This window comes from Pinus tabuliformis, chromosome 4_2 (genome assembly GCF_031772625.1).
Source record: "Pinus tabuliformis cultivar Carrire ecotype Pingquan chromosome 4_2, CPIR1, whole genome shotgun sequence".
Lineage (NCBI taxonomy): Eukaryota > Viridiplantae > Streptophyta > Pinopsida > Pinales > Pinaceae > Pinus > Pinus tabuliformis.
Genome location: NC_142304.1, coordinates 49,312,357 through 49,326,676, shown reverse-complemented (window position 1 = coordinate 49,326,676; position 14,320 = coordinate 49,312,357).

The following is a 14,320-nucleotide window of genomic DNA, read 5'->3' as shown; positions in this document are numbered from 1 at the left end:
TCTGATGAGTTCAAGTGGTCCGTGGTTCAACCCTATGCGCCTGTCTCTACGTGCACTTTAGCTGTACTTCGCGACCTGAGATATTGCCTTTGTGTAGCCCTACTCGGGGACTAAACACTATTATTACCCAAGTCCTTACTAGTATTCCGCCGTTAGTTGATTAACATATCTTACTTGCATGTGTAAAGTATACTTAGCAATATAAGTCATTCATTCAAGTGCGCGTAGTAAATAAACAGTATATTTGCAATTGATATCAAACATGTAATAACTCAAGAATAGATACACAGAATTTGGATAAAAATCCTCTTTATTATTCTCTTCTTCAATTACAAACTCGACTCCACCCTACACACTCAGCTGTAGGGGTCTGCGCACTTAGCTATGTACAACTAGGCCTCTGTGCACTCAGCTGCAGAGCCTTCTCGTACTCTACGACCGAAGATACACTTAGACTCTTTATCTATGCTTCTATTTCTCTATCTCATACTTTTCTACTTTTACACTTAGAGCCTCGCTCTATTTATACAATCCCATGGCCTGCGGACCATGGGTAGGCTGACATTACATTACAAACTAAGGCGGACAACCCTATGACTCCAACCTACTTCCACACCCACAATTCCGGGGATTTACAACATTATTCGGTCAAAACATGGGCTTTGAGCCTCAAAACATGCCTCGGGGGGATTCCATGCCCAACAGGTAGGATTTCGTTGAAGTGCGAGAGCTCCTTCACATCAGATTCGGGCAAGGAAATAGAACGATGGTAGAACAAGTTACATGAGTTAACCACACTCAATTGCAACATGATGGTAAGATCACTACGCTACGTGAAAACAGAGGTAAGGGGATCTTCCCATGTATGATGAGTTGATAGCGGTGGATGAATTCTTAAACAAATTTGAAAAAGAGGTGCCAGAATAGCAGCGTTTTGACGCTATGAAATGGGCACTATGTGCTATGCTAGCAAGATGGTTAGGTAGGCATCAGAGAAGTTTTGAGAACTGGCCCGACCGTAGAAGAATGATGCTTATATAGTTTGGAAAGCCTTAGATGTGGATGGAAGCCGGGTATGATGGATGAAATAGCATGCATGTCGACCTCTCCAGATGGGTACAGGCGTATGGTCTGCAACCTTCACGAACACATATCATCCTCATGATCAGAACCAGGACCAATAAGCAGGCATAGGCATGACAAGGGCGCGAACGACGAAGTATGATAAGAACATGTGCACCGAAGATTATACATGGAGAAGCCTTTAACAAGGTGTGCGAAGTGTTGAACATGGTCCACCATGTGAGACGCATTGACTGGGACCTACGCATACTAGCGATGCTATGGGCTTATAGGACCATGTGCAAAAGCCTGACCGTGTGAGCACTTTCGAAGCTGAAGTATGAAGCAGGGGCTGTAATCCCTATGGAGCATGCGAATCCTAGTCTGTGCATAGCAGCCTCCATAGATATGACAGTCCGCAAAGCCCGGAATGAGGGAATCGCATAGCCATGAGAAACATAACACATAAGACTTGAGGAAGAAATCTGATAGGGAAACCTTAGATTTCGCAAACTTGAAAAGGACTGGGTACGGCTAAGGGAGAAACCTTCCTTGATGGACGTGGAGGTGAAGAAGCTGGAGGATGAAATAAAGGAATGATTTCTCGTCGAAAAACTAAGGATGGTAAGGCAACGTGCATACGATCATACTGACAAGTGGGAGAACTATCACCATGAGCTAGTTAATGTCTAACTTGGCTTAGACCACATATCATCAAACGTAGTTACTAGGGTAGCACGTTGAAAATAGTAGAGTGCATGATGCCAACCACAATAACGGAAGGTGGGGATTCTCCATGAACCATGGTGGAGGATGGGATGAAGCCCCAATGGGTGGTGCAACCACCTGACTAGTTGCAGTAAGAACAATCTTAGCACTCCAGGCAGTTGAAAGGGAGCGCAGGAATATAAACTATTCTACCTGGAAGCTGCGCGAGATTGGGGAAGTGCACAGAAGCAGAGTGTCACAAGGTCTGTGACCACGCATGGAGGGTTGTGCTACTGCGCAGATTGGCCAGAAAGTGACCGTTGGAGTCACTATTCACGATGGCATGCTCAATTTTAGGCCAAATGTAGTGGGCGATGGGAATTTAAGATGTGATTTACGGGCAATATTTGGGAAAATGCTACCAAGAAAGCATTAATGGCCTGAAATTTGGGGGAATGGTCCAATTCGAATTTAAAAGGCACTATAAAACACAAAGGGCTGGCCAGCGAACAACACTTGGTTATTTGAGAATTGCGCACTTGAGTAGAGAACTAAACATTGAGAGCCGACCGATAATTGAGCCCTTAAGTTCGTGAGTGATAGAATACAACCTAAAAAAAATGATAGCCACTAAGGATGGTTTGGGAATTGAAGAGGTAACTGCTGGCAAGGCCATGTAGACCCCAATGGTGGAGGATGTTCTAGAAGGCGTCAGGGTTGTGGCAGAAATCCCCAAATCATCGCGAATGCCAGGGCCCAAGAAAGATAAGCAAGCAATGGTCCTTGTACGCATGAGAATTTCATCAACCATAAGACAATATCAGAGGAGCTATGAGGACAGTATTCCTCACTCAGTGGCTTGCAAGGATGCAGTAAGCGAAGGCACTGAAGGAACAGGTGGACGCAGTGCGACATAAGGAGGCAGTTCTCAAAGCGCGCGTCTAGCCATGGATCGATTAGGCTTTCACTATAACAACACACATCGAAGGAAAGCTCACACACATATAGGGGATGCAAATGTTAATGCAGAGAAGTGCCCCAGACATAGAGGTCTCAAAACAGAGGACACACTAGATTCAGCAAGTAGCAACGCAGTGCATTGCCGACATCATCACAGTTCTAGGATAGTTGGAGGAACTCCATACCAAGATCGCCGTGCTGAGAGACTGACTTGAGGGTGAGTCATGATATTTGTGTTGGGGGCATGTTGGGCATGGAATCCCCTCGAGGCATATTTTGGGGCTCAAAGCCCATGTTTTGACTGAAATAATGTTGTAAATCCCCCTGAATTGTGGGCATGGAAGTAGGTTAGAGTCATAGGGTTGTCCACCCTAGTTTGAAATGTAATGTCGACCTACGCATGGTACGTAGACCATGGGATTGTATAAATAGAACAAGGCTCTAAGTGTAAAAGTAGCGAAGTATGAGATAGAGAAATAGAAGCATAGAGCAAGAGTCTAAGTCTATCTTGGTTTGTATTGTAGGAGAAGGCTCTACAGCTGAGTGCGTAGAGGCCTAGTTGTCCACAGCTAAGTGCATAGACCCCTACAACTGAGTGTGCAGGGAAAAGTCGAGTTTGTAACCGAAGAACAAAATAATAAATAGAAGCTTTATCCAAATTCTGTGTATCTATTCTTGAGTTATTACATGTTTGATATCAATTGCAAATATATTGTTTATTTACTGTGTGCACTTGTATGAATGATTTATATTGCTAAGTATACTTTACACATTCAAGTAAGCTAAGTTAATCAACTAATGTTGGAATACTAGTAAGGACTTGGGTAATAACAACATTCGGCCCCGAGTAGGGCTGCGCGAAGGCAACATCTCAGGCTACGAGGTGCGTGCAGGGTCGGACTACGAACCACTTGAACTCATCACACATCTCTAGGGTGTGGAAACTTGGTTCTAGCACCCTCCTATACTATTTCAGGTGAGACCTCGGTCTGCACTTCGTGGAGTGTTGCCGAAAGGGCTAGTAGTACCGGGATTTGTTTGGCTAAATCACCTCCAAACCTAGGTCAGGCCCCAATAAGACAACACTAGGATGTGGCCACCAAATAATTAGCTTTTGGATTGAAAAAGAGGCCTAAGATGTTATCATTTTGGGGTTGCATGATATGCAAAATAAATAATTTACGAATATAATAATCTTATTGTGTTATCTGATTCATGAATATGATGTAACAATATTATGTAATAGATGGCCAATAAAACAGTATAACATGACCCATGCATAAAATACCCACATATAACAACAAAAAGAGTATAATGTCTAGAATTTAGGAGGTCAAACACATTTTATTGTGCTTACCTACAATAAATCTACATGGACATAATGAAATTGGTAGATATATAAAATATAAATACCAATTAGCCCAATGCATATGGGGTTGATGGTCCTTTCCTAGCATCTTGAAATAAACATGGGGTACATGGAAGTAGATGTTGGACATGTGGCTCCCATATCTTACAAACCAAAGCCAACCCATGTTCTTATTAAGGCCCAAAGAGTGGTTCTTTTAAGTCATTAAACAAGGTTCAATTCCCAAGGTTTTACCAGGAATTTGTGGGGCCCCTATAGGTAGATGTTCAACCTATTTTTCTTGGAGCATTTATCACAATCCCAAGACCATTTGTGAATCCTAACTTCTTCTTAAAGATTGGGAAGCAAAGACCTAAGCACCATTAGCCAAAGTTCCATTCCTGAATGCTTTACCTAACAATCATGAGGGAACATGGAGGTAGGAGTTAAACTTAAGGCACATGTTACATATTACATACCCAAGCCCACTCCAATCTTTCCCTTAAGGCCTGCAGAGCTGGATATTGACACCATCAACATGGGTTTCATTCCCAATGGCTTTACCCAACCCCTTATGGCAGCCCCATCGCACCTTGAGGTAGGGAACTAAGTCATGGATATTAGATATGAGGTTGCATGTTTATATTAAAGATTCAAGACCACCTCCATGTCATGGCTTGTCATGAATTGGTAAATCAAGTGCACTTGATTCTACCTGGGTTCAGTTGTCCCAAAAAACATGTTCATGGATCCATTTCTTGTGTTATAATGTCATATGTATCCAAGCGGAGACAATGTTCTTTGCAGGTATCTATATATATATATATATATATATATATATATATATATATATATATATATATATATATATATATATATATATATATATATATATATATATATATATATATCATACGGGGCTTAAGGGCGACCTTTTTTCCAGACACCTACCAAAAAATAATTTAGAAATTATATGTTATTTCAAATGTGAGTAAATTGTCTCTCAACAAACATCCTTGAAGGACTTACAACCAAATTACGATCTTAATTAAAGTCTTTTTCCGTAAATTTTTTACTATCATGGACCAATTTACTTTGAGAAAGCGAATCCATCCTAACTCAATTGCGCTGAAACATGGTGGAGACTTTGAATTTAATAGGGATAGTTAATAGGCTCAAAACCACTGAATTATACATTAGGCATATTTTTGGAGGTTGTGACATGCTCCATATTTAGAGGAGGAAAATGGAAAAGAAATGCATACCTCGAAAGATTTTATCTGTTAGGATTGTGAGGACTTCTAGCAATATTGATGGTGCCGAAAGTAGTAGCCATTGGAGAAAATATCTACTAATTAACCTCTAGAATACGAGGAATCATGGAAGAATGCTTGAAGTCGTAGTTATGACGACCTAGAATCCCTCAATTCTTCCATGTTTAAAAGGCCCTAGAAATTATCACTGCACAAAATCTGTCAAATTTTTGCTTTAGTAAAAATGTTTAATGGCCAAAATGACTCAACCCTCAAATCTCCAGGAACCGCAGGCTGCATTGGTTTTCCTATACAACTCTCACTTGGATCGTGCCTTAGCTTTCCCTCCAATTGGATAAGTCGCCAAATTTCAAATTATTAACGCACCCACCAAAGTTCAAATGTTTAACATTGTCTCTCGATATTTTGACATATGTTTTTCCATATTAACAGAAAAGGTAAGGGTAAACAAGTAGTTGTAAAATGTTATAAAAAAATGTTGAACATCACCATAGATTTTTTAAGAATCTTTAACATTGTCATTAAAAAAAAAAGAAAGTAAAGGTAAACAAGTAGTAAAACCTTACTACTTAAAATAAGTATAGATAAAACATGTCGAACATTACTCTAGATGTTTTAGGCACATTTTTTGTTCATTGGAAAAATATTTATTGAGGTTAATTTAGATTAAGTAGATTTAATATATATAATATAGTAGTAATAATTTATTTTTAAGTTGATGGTTATATCACTCTTGAATTCTATAAAAGTGACATACTCTACCCCTTTAGATTTGAACATATGACCTGACCTATTTTGAGGAAGAACGGGTTCTTAACCATTATAAAGATCAAAAATGTTGGAAATTTGCTCCAATATTCAAATATTAGGACTCATGACCATCCAAAAATAGAATCTTCTAATAATAATAAAATATCATAGATAAAGCTAAGGTTTGAAGGGATTTTATTATGCAAAAACATAAATGGAAACATATAAAAGAGGATTTTATTATGCAAAAATATAAATTGAAATAAAGAAAAGATATTGCATAGAGTACAGTAATACAACAAAATTCAAATTCTTTTAATGAATGAATTGAAAAAACTATAAATTGCAAAGTGATACAAAATAATTGGAATGTTGGTAGCTTATCTATGAAGATAAATTTGTCAACTACTCTTAATCACAAGAAAACATTACAATAGGCCAAAACTACCTTTGAACATAAATTATGAGGCCCTAAGATGCAAAAACTCTAAAATCCAAAACCTTAACCCTAGGAAATGATGTGCCAAAAAGAATGTGGGCCCCAAAGAGGCTAATTGATATATCAACTTCCCAAGGCTACAAATTTTGCATGAAAACTCCATTTAGGACATTACTTGGACCATTACAATCCATACTATGTGTCTTTAGCCTATGAAAAATGCCAAAAATGCAAGGGAAATTCCCAAAAAAGGTAGTGAATGTTTGAGACCTAAAACACTATAATAGAACTACCAAGATGTGGAATAATGTTGAATCAATGGAACAAGTGGGTGGTAACTAGTATTCTCTGCAATCAATTGTCCCCCCTTAGGAATAATTGGTCCATTTTGTGTCAAGTTCCTATGTCAAGTGGGAAAACTTCTATTAAATATGACACCTAATGAGACACGTGTGCCAAAGGAGGAGCATGAGGTGCCTATGAGAAGTGGAAAATATGGTTGAAGTAGCTCCACATTAAATATAAGGTTAAAGCCAAAGAAAAGGGAATATTTGATTTAGAAGCATATCCACCCACAACCTTTCTGTTGGTGTAAGGTCTATATCAGAATGGAGATTCGGAGGAGGGGAACTTCCAGTGGGATCTGAAGATGTGTTCTTTATACAAATACAACCATACCTTATCTCCCACCCTAAAATTATGTTGCACTCTAATCTAGGTGGATATTGGTGGCCGCCGACCTCTTCCATTAAGTATGTGAAGCTTGTTCTCCCGGACTCTACACAAAGAATGTGTTAGGTCCCTATAATACTAGTGATTCCCCCATTACTATTTTCATTGTATCCCTTATTGTTATTATTGTGCCTCATAGAATCCCATTATTGTTATTTTTGTGCCTTTATATTATTATTGTTAGGTCGGCTTGGTTATATTGTGACACCTTAGACTCCTATATATTGAATGGAGGTTTTTTCATTTGTATCATCCAAGAATTGTTCATTTGCATAATATAAAGGAGGTTTCCCCCTCGAAGAGGCTGAATTATGAGGCGTTGATCTATCTTTTATATCTTTTTGTCAGCTTGTTTCATAACATTTGGTCTCAGAGCTTTGGATTCTAGGGTTTCGCTACTCCAAACAGGTTATTGTGGAATTTTCGCTATAACATTTTTTATGCAATGTTTCAGAAGCAAAAAAAAAAAAAAAAAACCATTTGAGAAGAAATCCGGCTAAACCTCAGGTACGCATTTCATGTCTTGTCTCGCTACATTTTCAGAGATATGAGCTGAGGAAGTTATGGTTTTTGCAAGCTCCAGAATTTCATTTAAAACAGGTCATCGTGGAATGTTCGCTATAATGATTTCTCTACAAAATTTCAAGAGCTAAAAAAAACACATTTGCAAAGAATTCAGTCTGAACCTCGGCTCCACATTTCAGATCTTGTCTCACTATATTTTCAGAGATATAATCTGAGGAAGTTAGGGTTTTTGCAGACCCCCGAATTACAATCCAAGTAGGTCTCCTTGGGAAAATAGACATAACCTTCTCTCTGAGCATCAGACTAAATTTTCATAAGAAGTTGCAGAAAGAGGATGGACTATAGTTTTTTGGGTACCATTTTCAGAACCTAAGGTCGAAATAGTGACCCGCGGCATGTCGTACAAGTTCGATCTACTGAAAAAGTCTATACTCAGGTCATTGTGGGAGATTTGACATAACTCTTCATTGGAGAATCCAATCTTGATCAAACTTGCGGGGTTAGAAACATTAATCAAAGGGTTATCGCAAGAAGCAATTTTAGACCTAGGAGACCCAAAATTACATAGATAAATCAGATTCAATATCAAGCTCCTACAAAGTGAAAAAAACTGTGTAGTTTTTTTTTTAAATTTTTTCATAGGCTTGGTTTGAAAAATTAGTTTGAAGGAATTCAAAGGGCATAGTGAAGCATTATTATCGATAATTTATGCCCCGAAGAAAGAAAATGGAAACACCTAGTAAGCAACCTGAAAGATCTAGCATGACTCATGAAGAAGACGAATAAATGCAACATGATATACTAAAATTACAAGACCAAGTGCAACAAATTTCACTCGCACAAAAAGTAACAAAAAATAAAATGGATGGTTTAAAGAAAGATGTAGAAGCTAAGATGGATGGTTTAAAGAAAGGAGTGGAAGCTAAGATGGATGGTTTAGAGAAAGGCGTAGAAGCTAAGATGAATGATGTGGAATCTAAGATGGACGGCGTGGAGGCTAGGATGGACGACATGGAAGCTAAGATGGACAGCCTAGAGGCTAGGATGGAGGACGTGGAAGCTAAGATGGACGATTTGAAGATAGATTTGAAGACAGATTTGAAGATAAGCATGGAAGATTTGAAGACAGATTTGAACACAAATTTGACAAAGTTTCTACAATAAATGCTTACTAATGGCAAAAGGGTAGTGAAGGAAACTCATGATGAGAACAAAATAAATGTTAATGATGATTTCATAAACTCTAACGTTGGATTGAAGAACCACCATGTTCCAAAGATCGATATGAGGAAGTTTGATGGAAAGGATCCCGGAACATGGATACTACAGATGGAACAACTTTTCGATCTCCATAATGTGAAAAACAAACAAAAGGTACGAATTACAAATTTATATTTGGAACCAAATCAGTTTGTATTGTATCGATGGCTTTGTTGTTGTAAACAAATTGTCACTTGGGCTATTTTTACAGATGAAATGATAGCACATTATGAGGATACAAAATGCAACACTTTTTTTAGCCAATTGATAAATATCAAACAAAAGGGTTCAATGATGGAGAACATTGAGGACTTCCAAAATTCAATATAAGTGTAAAAGATATTCCAGAGGAGCATAGGATTGATGTGTTCATAGGGAATTTAAAAGATAACATCCAACATGAGTTTCACCTTTGGGAACCAAATTCATTGGAGAAGGTGTTCAGGTTGGCAAGAAAAATGGAAAGAAAAATTATGGAAACAAGGAAGCCTACCACTCACAATGATAAAGATGGAAGTGTTGCTGCCCCTAGCAATCCACAACCCACAAGCTTGACACCACAACAATTGGAAGAAAAAAGAGCAAAAGGGCTTTGTTATAGTTTTGATAGCAAATACACTAAAGGTCATAAGTGTGTTGAGAAGAAATTATTTTACATAGATTGTGAAGAGGAGGTAGAAAAGGAATAAGAGATGTCAAAAGAAGAGGATATACACCTGGAAAAAACCCTAGAAAAAGAAGAAATGAATCGGACCATATCTTGTAATGCATTGGTTGGAATTACCACTCCTCAAACCATTAAGATAGAAGGGCATACCAAGAAGAAAAAGGTAATAGTGTTGATTGATTCAGGAAGTACCCATAATTTTATTCATTGTAAGATAGCCAAGGAATTGAATTTCTTCCTATATCTATCACCAGAGTGTCAGGTGATGATTGCAAGTGGAGGAACCATAAATTTCTGAAGTGATCCAGGTGGATCTTCAGACAGTGGCATGGGAAAAGCTCAAAATTCAAAGTGGTAGAAAGGAAATTATCTTGACATCAGATTGAAGTGCTCGTTGCCTTGATTCCAACTGTGTGAATGGAACTCCAATCTGAGTCCAAATGAAGGAGATAGAAGCATTCAAAGTTCTAGGCTGACTTGCAGGAAACAAGGGAAAATGAAAGTCCAAAGATGCTCCTGGAAATATTTTCTTTGTGTAGATATTTTCATTCTAAATCTACTGCAACTTGAATGGGCTAAAATGGACTTCAGATGATGAAGTTATCGCAAAAAGTTTTTTCCTTTGTTCCTTTGAAAAAGGAGGCATTCCTTATAAAAATGGGCCTAAAGCCTTATAAAGGCAAATCAAAATTGGAGAAGTTCAAAGGGCAGACTTAAGGCCAGGCAAATGGAACCCCCAATCAGCGATCTCCGACTAATCGCAATCGAGGATAGGTGACAGGCGATGTCAGGACCAAGCGACATGCGATAAGTGATGGAGCGATCGCCGATATCGGCATCGGTGATCGGTGTCGGTGATCAACGTTGGCGTATGCCATATGGAAGAACCCTAGGCCATTGTATATGCAATATTCCAAAAACGATTGCGATATGCCGATAGTGACATGAAATATGAGCTGTCGGATCGAAAACAGATCAACGATCATGATTACATCGGTGATATCGGTGATCGGCAATCAGTACAATCAAAGGAAAGACCCCAAAGACCATTACGATTGTGATATGGGTGGATCCAACACGAGAATAGGGCCGATTTAATGAAATTTGAGTTCCGGCGTAAAGCATTTTGGTCGGGTTTTTTCAGTGTATCCCGTGTATTGTTGTATTAACGAAAAATAGGTTATTCCGGGTTTTGATGCAATGGAAGGTCAGACAGTCAGATTAATCGCATCCGTTGATGCTTCCGTTCAAAAAAAATTCTATTATAAACAACCAAACCCCCCGATTTAAGAAACATTTTAACAAAAGAATGTTATAAAACACTATGAACATGGAAAAGTGCGGAGAGAGAGAAATTTGCACGCAGTTTGAGACGAGCAAGCAGGAGGGGCGAAAGTCCATTTTGTCTAGATTTTGACAAATTTTATATTTATTCAGCCCTTCTCAACACCACGAATGCCATGGTGCTATCCATTTCTCCATCTGAGTTATCCATTTCTCAGCCATTTTCCAAAATGGAGGTATAAGACTCCTTCATTGAAACTGATGAATATATTCTTATTTTTCATGCGATTTAATGAATGAAGGCCTCCCAATTGATCGAGTAGGCCTCGGAGACGTAGTCCAAGTTGGATGAACTCCGTTATCAAGTCTTGTTGTCTTCTTCTCATGCTTTATTTGTTTCTTCTTCTTCTCTCATTTCCACATTAGATTTCTATGGTTAAGCTGCAATTTCTACATGTGATTCTTTAATACATCTATAAGTAAACGATTCTTGGATCAAGTGGTACCAAAGCAGATCTTTTTAGATTTTTATTACATGTTTGTATGATAACAAGAAATAGGCTAAGGAGAGGCGAAGGGAAACTAGAGCCTTTCGATCCCGAAGTGGGGCGTGCACATCAAAGGAGAAACATGGCAGATGAAGAGGCTTGTCTTAAAGAGGAGTTCAATTTATTCAAAACCTTCTATTCAATGGCAGAGAATGTCAGTCAGTTGCTTTCAAGGTTGGAGAAGGAAGAAGAGAGAAAACCAAAAGAACAAGGTTCAATGCATGGAAATGGTGGAGAAGAACACCCTCCTTCTACTTCCACGAGTGAAAGTTCTTCTTCCTCCCATCACCATCATCATAGGAATTCAAGGGATGAAAACAAGAAACATTTCTTTAAATTAGATGTCGAATTTGATCTTCCCATGTTTAATGGTGAAAGTAATGTAGAAAAGCTTAATAATTAGATTAGATAGATTGAGATCTACTGCAGGATTTAGTAGAGCATTGAGGATGAGGCAAAGATTCAACTGGCCTCTCTACGACTGAGCAGCACCGCTCTTGTCTGGTGGGAGAGAAGATTGAAAAGTAGTAAGAATGTGGGTAACCTTCTTTCCTCATGGCCTGATCTCATTTCTAGACTAAAGGAACAATTTTATCCCTTGGGTTACAAGTAGAAAGCATTAATGAATTCGTAGTATTTAAGGCAAGGCAAATGTTAGGATGTTCAAAGTTTTACAGAGGAGTTTAGAAAGCAAGCACTTAATTTGGGTATTGCACTTGATACACTTGAAGTAGTAACTAAGTATATTGGATCATTACATAGTTACATTAGGCATTCATTATTATTGTTTGAACCTACTACCATTGACTCAGCCAGTGTAAAGGCCATTCATCTAGGAAACGGGGGAACACATGGACAAGATGACCACTCATAGAGAATCACAGCAGCCAAGAGAAGGGGAGCAAAGCCCTATTGCACACATTGTGAGAAAGAGGGGCATGACGAAGAGAATTGTTGGAAGCTGCACCCTGAGCTGAGACCTGAGAGGAATGACAGAAAGGGGAAGCAGAAGGTCGTCGCCACCGTGCAACAAAGCCAAGATTCCGAGTCAGAGGAAGATGAGAAGGTCACAGCTATAGGGTTTGTATGGGGTAGGCCCATTAACTTGGGGCGTGACTCCAGCGATGAGATGGAGTTTGAAACCTTTGGGATCGCGGCAGGAGGACCCATAGATTTGGGGTCTGATTGTGGCAATGAATCAATGATTTCAATCGACATAATGAAAAGGGCACTCCCCACAGCAGGATGCCAAGAACTTGAGGAGATCAACCACCACATCCAAGCAGAGAATGTTGAGCTAAGGAGGCTTCTATAGGAGGAAAGGGAAGAAAACCAAAGATTACTACGCTAGCTGCAAGCCAAGGACAAGGCCTTGGAAAAGCTGCAACATAGCTATCTGGAGGGCCTTGACATCAAATGCAAAGGCATCATAAACCCCATCAAAGTCAAGGAGTTTCTGCACCATGCAAGACTTGGATACACCAGAAAGGAAATGGGGGAAAGCTTCAATACAGCTAGTAACCAGCCAACGACAGACGACAAAATTTTGTCCTCAAAGTGCAGCGATAATGAACGCTCCATGAACACTTATCGAAGGAACACAAAGGGAAAGAGCCCCGGGGCAGCCTGAAGAGTTTGGAGGAGAAAGAATCATTGTAATCATTGCAACAAGCAGGGACACCAACAAATCACGTGTCTGATGCTCCATGTTTTGAAAACATTGCTAGAGGAGCCGAAAGGTGAACATGTTCAACAGATGAATCCACACCATTCATGGTGGTCTACTTTATTAAGTTGGTTTTTTAGGGGTAGTAGCCTATTATGGACACCATTGTAAATTGTATGTTGCAAGTAAATGTAAAAATGATGGCGTGTTTCTCATCACTTCAAGACGCAACGATGATATTTTGGCCTTTCCTTATTAGTATATGAGGTATTAATTACTTTTTATGTAATCCTTAGCCAATGAGTGTGTGCTATGAACTCTTGGAAAGGAGGGGTTGTTGAGTCATGTGTGGTGTGCTTGATTGTAAGAATGTACTGGTTTCACATGTAGGTGATTGAAAGTGTGGATTGAGACAGTGTGCTAATGCTTTTGGGGTCCAAAAGATCATTAGTGGGGAGGATTGATCCAGTTGGATCTTCAGACATAGTGGCATGGGAAAAGCTCAAAATTCAAAGTGGAATAAAGGAAATTATATTGACATTAGATTGAAGAGCTCTTCACCCTGATTTCAATGGTGCAAACGACACTCCAATCCGAGTCCGAATGAAGGAGATAGAAGCAGTCAAAGTTCTAGGTTGACTTGCAGGAAATAGGGGAAAATGAAAGTCCAGGGATGCTCCTAGAAATAGTCTCGTTGTGTAGACCTTTTCATTCTGAATCTCCAACAACTTGAATGGGCGAAAATGGAATTTGGATGATGAAGTTATCGCTAAAAGTGTTTTCCTTTGTTCCTTTGAAAAAGGAGGCATTTCTTATAAAAATGGGCCTAAAGCCTTATAAAGGCAAATCACAATTGGAGGAGTTCAAAGTCCGGACTAAAGGTTGGGCAGTCGGAACCCCTGATCAGTGATCTTCGACTAATCTCAATCAAGGGTAGGTGACAAGCAATATCGGGACCAAGCAACATGTGATAAGAAATGGAGTGATCGTTGATATCGGCGTCAGTGTATGCCATATGGAAGAACCCTAGGCCGTTGTATATGTGATATGCTGAAAATGATTACGATATGATGATAGCAACATGCAATCTTAGAAGT